This window comes from Cervus elaphus, chromosome 1 (assembly GCF_910594005.1).
Source record: "Cervus elaphus chromosome 1, mCerEla1.1, whole genome shotgun sequence".
In the NCBI taxonomy this organism is placed as follows: Eukaryota; Metazoa; Chordata; class Mammalia; order Artiodactyla; family Cervidae; genus Cervus; species Cervus elaphus.
The window spans coordinates 49,864,156-49,872,086 of record NC_057815.1 but is presented as its reverse complement, the minus strand read 5'-3'; the positions used below and the strand labels follow the sequence as shown (position 1 = coordinate 49,872,086).

Here is a 7,931-nt window from a genome sequence, read left to right as displayed (position 1 = left end):
TCTTACTCTATTAAATTCATGACCCTTTTGTTAGATTCTAAAGGAGAGCAAACTGGTTAGGAAGGATGACAACAGAACAGTGATGGGGACATCATCATGCCATGTTATTTCCTCTAGTTCCCACATCACTGCTGTATTCCTCTGATTATTGCAGCCTCAAGAAATGTGCTGATCACCGTGTGTGTTAGGCGACACTGCCAACCCTGAGAAGCTAACATCCCAGATAGAGTACATTATGCATGTGATGTAAATGAGGTATGTGCTCACCACATATCTGCCGTTTGTCATCAGAGAGCCGGCAAACAGGGAGGACGGGTGCAGGGGCTTATTATTCCTTCCACCGTGTCCACAAAACAGCAGCAACAACAAAAATCAGCTGCTCTTCACAGCTGACCTTAATTGTCACAAACAAAATATTTTGGATTTAAAGTATATTTGGAGTAGCACTTTTCATTTGTTGCTATTTTATTAGAAGGGAAAAAAAAAAGATTATCATCTTCACATTCAGAAATTAAACACTGAAATAGAGTAGTGAATGCAAAGAGTGTACCAACTTTATTTCTCAATAACTCAAAAATTGATCTTTAGCTTTTTGTTTCAACAATTAAATGTCAAGATAATAATAGCAATAAAGGTGAATTTATGATTTAGTTAATAAATTGGAATTCAGTCTTATCATTCAAATTTGGGATTTAAATAGTAAGACATTAACTGATTTCCTGGACTAAAAGCAGGAGCTTCAACGTTATTAAACAGTCTTTCAGCAGAATGCGGGATGGTGCTTAGACCACCATTAAATTTTTTTTAATGAAATGAAGGCGACACCTCCTAGGGCTGTCTTACTGAACCATCAATAAACAAGCACACATTCATTCCTAATGCTGGGATGGCTGCTCTCCCTGTTCCTTTCTGCCACCTACTTAGACAAGGACAAACCTAGAAAATCAACCAGAGTGAGATACAAGGCAGAGAGATTGTTCACTCACTGCCAAAGATTGTCTAACGAGAGTTAATGACAATGGATTTGCAATCTCAAGGGAAAAAAAGTTATTCACAAAACAAATACCTTCCCAGTGAACATTATTTTTAGCAGAGTCTTTAAATCTCTGCAGAATTTTTAATGGCATTTTCAGACCAATTAATGATAAGTGGACCATGAGTTTAACAATTATACAAGGTACAAAGTTTTAAGATTATAGCTCTTATTTAAACTCTACTGCATATATTTGACACAAATGACAACACAACCTGAAAAAAGACTAAATCTTCTTTTAACTGATTAAGTAAAATATATTCACATTTATGATTAAAATTTTAGTTTTTCATAGCTGAAGTGACCAAAAGAATAGGAAAATGATTGCTGATAAGGCTGGCCAGCCTTCTTGCCTGCATCAGAACTCACATATTAAATTTATAATTTATATAAGGCCTCAAGTTGTGGATTGTGGTCTCTTTTTGGTAATATTAGATGAAGAGCCAGATTATTCTATTTCTCAGACCAAATAAACAAGTCTTAACACAAATATAATCTATTTAGGTACTGTGTGGATTGAAATACTAGTTTTCCCCTGAAGACCAGCTAATACACCCAGCTAATATACTTAAATCACTCATCCTTTGTACTTTTAAGTACTCTGTAATTCAAGTTGTTTTAAAATTCTTTGTTCATTGTTTTAAACAATCACATGCTTTTCCTTTTGAAAAACCAATTTAACTGCAACTTCCTTCAGTATAGTTTCTACTTGAAGATAAATGAATATTAAATATTCCTTCAGACATTACCTCTAGATGATTTTTACCTCATTAAGTTACCTTTTAAAATTAAGTTTATAGAAATGACTCTGGAAAACTAGTTTGTACAAAGCTAAGTGAAATTCACTGACTCATGTAGCACTGTAACCTTGCTGTATTGTTCTGGTCAGTAAACTTATTTACATTTAGCTAGTTCTTATTTCTCAGCTAAGTTTTTCAGAAAATAAATAAATAAATGCTTCCATAAACTCCAGAGATCTTTGGTACAAAGACCCGATTTACTTCAAATGGACTTCATGTCCTTTCTATACCCTCTCCTTCCCACCACCACCTACAAAGATGATAAACAAAAATTTGTTTTATTTATGGAATAAAAGTGATGACATGCTACTTATTTATGCTATCAGACTAAGGCAGCTTTGAGTCCAACCTATTCCAACAAAAGAGGAGGCGGAAGGCACACAGCTTAAAACTCATTCAAAATGGAAATCACTGACTCAGTTACCCTGCTTCTCACAAAAAGTATGTTCCATATTCAGTCTTGGTGACCACCAGGATCTTATAAATTGTGAAGTCCAATCTGGATATCTACTGTTTTACACCGCTTGACTTATGAGATGTGACCCAGTTTTAGGCACAGGTCATGAAATCAGGAAGATCAGGATCCACGCTGGCTTCTGAAGCCTTGTAAGTCAGTAATTATTTTATAAATTTAATTTTCTGGATCAGTTCCAGTCTAAGACTTTATTGCATTGTCATTTTAATAAGTAAAGTCAACATTAGGTGCTGAATAAATTTGTACAGGTTGTCTCTCAGTCCCCCTCTGCTATGCTACCTTCTTAATGCATGGTTAATTCTTACGCAGATTCTTACAGGCCCTGTCATTGAAGCTGCATGCCATAGAAGGATGCAGAGATAGCAGCTGCCCCTGTCACTATAAGGGCTTGGAGAAAAATTTTCATCGGTGGTCAGAGTGCATGTGTGCTAAGTCACTTCAGCCGTGTCTGATTCTTTGTGACCCTATGGACTGCAGCCTGCCAGACTCTGTCCAAGGGAGTCTCCAGGCAAGAATACTGGAGTGGGTTGCCATGCCCTTCTCCAGGGGCTCTCCCCGAAGCCCCAGTGGTCAGAGACTGCACCCTAACTGCAGTAGACTGTGGTAAGAGTGGGAGATGAGACATGAAAGAAAGAGGGAAGAAGGATGGGAAGGAGAGAAGGGAAATGAGAAAGAAGAGGGCGGGAATCAGGCAGGGGAGAGAGATGGAGAGATGGGATGAGGAGGAGGTTAGGGAAAGAGAAAGGAAGGGACAGAAATAGATTCTCATACATATAAGGAGGCAGAGGCAGACAAGTACAGACTGTGGGAAACTGATCAACAACCTCCAAAGTAGAAGAACAGACGAGAAAGCAGCAATGAGGCAGAGTAACTGGGACAGAAAAACAAGACTTCAAAACTCTGCTAACTATGGTCTAGTAAGAAGCAACTCTTCTACAAGGTGAATTTCCTCTGTCTGAGCAAGACCAGACACACAGAAGCATAGACAGACACAGATGAAAATAAATTTTTATCCCCATAAGAGTAACTATTTCTCCCAAAGTTTGGTCTCTAGCCACAAGCAGGCAATCAATGAATAATGACTGAGCATTTCAGGCTCAATGTTAGGGAGACAATGACGAGTAAGGTATGGGCTCTTCTTTCAAGTTACCAATAATAGTAACTTCACAGTGTGGCGTGGTGGGAAGGATAGAATTAATATGGAGAAGAGCTGGTAAGTTCTTCACGATTCTCAGGAGTTTTTATTTTTTGTTTTTTAACCTGCATTGGAAGATGACAATAATCTCTATCTCATAAATGAGAACTTCCATATAAAAGTATTTATCATCTATAAATGCCTATAAATTAATGTCAATTATTTCAAGTTTTAATTTGGAGGTACAATCCTATACCACCCTGAGTTTCCTCCCACTGAGAGGAGAATCACTTAGCATTTGCTCCTATAGTATTTTTATGTATGTAGTATATACGTTATACTATATACTATACTATTTACTATATACTATACTATAAAAGTATATAGTATTTTTATGTAGCAAACAGGTTGACTTTCTGCAAGCTTATTTATAAAGAGAAATACACTCAATTTACCTCAGTTACCACTACCATTGTTAGTATTCATGCCCTATCCTACCTCGTCTCTCATATGCAGACACACACACACACACACACACACAGTGCTACATTTCTTAGCCAAGCATTCAAGACTTCAAGCATCTGAACCCTACCCACCTCTAACTCAGAAGCCACTTCTCTCCTGAGTTAACTGTCCACCAGCCATTGTTCCCCTCATGAGGAGGCCCATGCTCCACCCAGATTCATTCTAGGACCCCACTTGCTGGTCTCTCTTCTCTCCACACTCTGCCCATCCTGTCTTTTCTTTAGGCATTTTAAGCCCCCCCCATTCCACAGAGCCTCTCCTCCACCTCCGTCATTGATTGGCAGGGCCCGCTTGATGTTCATGAGCTTAATCATCCTTGCAGTTCCTTGCACTTATTTGACACTTGGACCCCACACTGTCAGGTGCCCTCTTATGTATCTGTCCTACCTCTTGAGTCAGATTATATTTTCCTTTCAAGGCAGAAAGGACTAGTAAATATTTTCCTGAAGCCCAAGCATCTACTGTAAGCTACACACATTGATGGTGAGCATTTCCAGTCTAATGTCTTGTTCTGTCACATGGTTGCAAACAACAATAATGAAGCCAGAATAATATTTATCTGCATCAAGTGTACTTCATATACAGTCTCTTGCTTAACCTTCCACACAATATTATATGGCATATTCATCACTTTCACCTCCCAAAGGAGTACACAAAGGCACAGAAAAATAACAGGCCCCAGGTGACCCAACTAGTTATAGATTGATTTTGAAGTGAGACGATCACCAATCAGTCTGTGAAGCTGAGTTTTGGATCTGGATATTGCTAATTTCAAAGAGCCCTGTTCCTTCTTTCATTACCAGTATTCCGCTTAGACCTGGGGAAATAATTTTACAACAATTAAATTAATGGTCTGGAATAAGAAATATTAAACTTGTTGCCAACCTCCCTTTTAGGAGTGTCATTAAATGTGGAGAATTCATCTTCTTAAAAGAATAGAAAGTTTTTGGTAAGCTGACGTGGTTTTTAAAGGAGTTCACTAAAACGTTTCTTTAGAGAAAATGCTTGCTTTCTTATTCCCGTTTTACAAATGGAAAAACTGACATTAATTTTAATGTTAATATTTTAATATCAACATGGACAAAAGATCCCAAATCTATGGTTTCTCTTTTCATAAAATTTACATTGATCCTCAACATGGGGAGAAGACAGTGTTAGAGTGATCTTCTTCCTTGAAAACCACAGGGGACTCTCGGCAGCCTAGAGATTACAAGGAACTACAGCTACTGGGCAGTGACTGTAGGAGACACCCTTTGTGTTATTTCAGAGCCAATACTGTTGACCTCATTTACAAAAAGATACAACGGGCAAATCAGGGTTGCACCAAAAGTAAAAGTAAGCATTTCTATCCACAGTGGGCACTGGATCTAAGCTAAAAGTGAACATCTGCCAGAGTGTTCCCAAGAGTTCATTTTGACCATCAGACTTAAGACAATGCCGAGAGGGAAACAGTGATGGGAAGAATGCATAAAGTACATCTACATGCAGAGTTTTCATACATATTCTCCATACCCAGTTCTACACCTACAAGCTGCGAATGAGAATCAAGTACACCAGTACCTAACTCCATAAAGAAAAGAGAGTAGAACACATATGCAGAGACTTACTTACACAAGCAGACAGATATACACTGATATATAGACACCCACACATAATACACAGATTCAAAGAAAGACACAGAAATAGACACACAGACATATTTGCAGACACACAAACTCAGGCAGACACACAGACACGATGAGATACTGACAAATGCACAGGCATACTTAGGGATGCACACAGTCAAATGGACACACAACAGACAGCTGGCTATTCCCACAAGACAGACTCAAGGACAGAAACACACATACACACACATGAGTGCACACACACAGGCTGCAGGCATACCTAATACAGACACAAAAAGCTATGCATAGGGATGACAGACTCACACAGATAGACAGGCAGACTAACACACAGATTTACACTCACAATGAGAAATACACACATAACTCTTCATAGAGATGCACACACACTCACGTACAACCACAGCTAATGTGCAGTCTCTGAGCGTGTGGTCAGGACTCATCAGAACAGTTGGGCAGAGATTGGTGTTGGAGAGGAAGGTGAAGTCTGTCTGCTACTGCAGAAGAATGTGGAATTTGAAATCAGCTACTTGGAAGAGCTTCAACTTTGATACTACCTGTGCAAATGTAAGCAAATGACCAGAGCTCTGAACTGCATCCTCACTTGTAGAAGAGGAATGATAAAAATTCTACCTCTAAGGATGAATGTTGGGATTAAGTGTGATAATCAGTGTGAAAAAAATGCTGTTCAAATAATTTAAAAGACTGACATTTCGGTGGTAGATTATTATCATCACCTTCCTAAAACTGCAAACAGCAAAGAAAGCTTCTAGGAAGAGAAACAGGAAAAGCCTTATCCAACTCATCCACTGTATCCACTGCTACAAAAGCTTAAGCAGGTCTTAAAAAATTTTTGAGCTATAAACACATAAACTTCTACACCAAATACAAGCACAGAAAATTCTTAAGCACAGTATCAACTTAAACCAGCTAATATGAATGCCTACTGTGTGCCACACATGCCTGAAAATTAAAATGTTCTATTTAATCAAATACTCTGATTAGTCATCATACATAACTTAACGTCATATTTGGCACCTCTATTTGCAAGGATTATAGTGTAACAGTATAAGCAGGACTAAGACTGAATCTAGCACTTTGAGGCCTCGTGGTGTTTCAGAGCCACCACCACGAACATTTTAGGAGCATGTAGAGCTCACCCTGGGATCTGGAGAGGACACAGCACTGAGAGCCGGGGACATGCGGTCTGGTCACAGTCTCACTCATGCCTTGTTGTTGGATTTGGGCAAATCACTTAACGTCTTCCCATTGCAGTTTCCTCGTCTATAAAATACAGGGCTGTGCTAAATGATCTCAAAGGGCTCTTTTGGCTCCAATTTAATTTTCTACTAGTGTGATAGACTGAAGAAATACTGGCTAATGGGGTTTCTGTTGAGAGAATGCTGAATATACTAGTTTTTACTATATTACTATAAAAAACAAAAACATTTGTAACTTTATATATCTGAGAGGAAAAGATTTATCATTGCTGGACCAGAGAAAACACAGTCAACTTATTGTCGTGATGAGTATTATATAAGAATAGAAATAGGTTAAAGATCTTTCTGGGGTTCCTGGAAATCCAAGAACGGAACAGACATTAGATCCCTAATTCCTAGGACAAAGGTCCTTGAAGATAACCCCCAGGATGCCTGAAGCCAACATCTGTGAAATGGGAAGCCCGAGTCTGAAGAAAGCTCACATGGCTTTAAATAGAGCACCTCCCTCCCAGCTCAGGGAAATGCAGATGGATCCAGTTCCCCAAAGGCAAGCAGATAACAAAATAACACAGTGTTTTTTCAAGCAGTAGCTTAGGTCTTTCCAAGAGTCTAAAAATGAGACTCTAGATAGACTTTTTTGTCATTGTTAGACTTAGGAGAAAGCTTGTATTGTCTTGAGGAGCTTTGTGAAAATTTAGGAAAATAGTTTAGAATCTGTTCAGTCTTCCCAAGGCTGTGTTTTAAAATGAACCCACTTTAAATGTTCATGTTTTACTAGGTTTTTAAATATATGATTTGTCATTTAAATGGTCTAAGTCTTACCTTTAAAAACTTCTCTGCAATCAACTGACTTGAAACCCAATATTTTGTTCCAATTGAGAATCATAGCCATATATATTTTTCTTTAATGTGCATTTTTAAAAATAACTGAAAAATTTCTGACAACATGTGTTTTGAATTTTCTGCAACTCAGACATTTTTAAATTGTTTAATACATTGAATGGATCCTAAAGGCTATCTAGGTGGGGCTGATCTACTTTGGAATCTAAGGATTCTTTAGGAATATTTAATGAATTTTCTGATGTGGGGTAACACACTTCATGCTAAATTTGTAACAT

At 38.2% G+C, this 7,931-nt stretch overlaps 1 protein-coding gene across 31 annotated transcripts in view; it reads right to left on the bottom strand.

Annotated features, from left to right (window-relative positions):
• The window catches only part of SOX6 (SRY-box transcription factor 6), a 677,134-nt gene that overhangs the window by 61,846 nt on the left and 607,357 nt on the right, over positions 1–7,931 (bottom strand). The window lies entirely within an intron of this gene.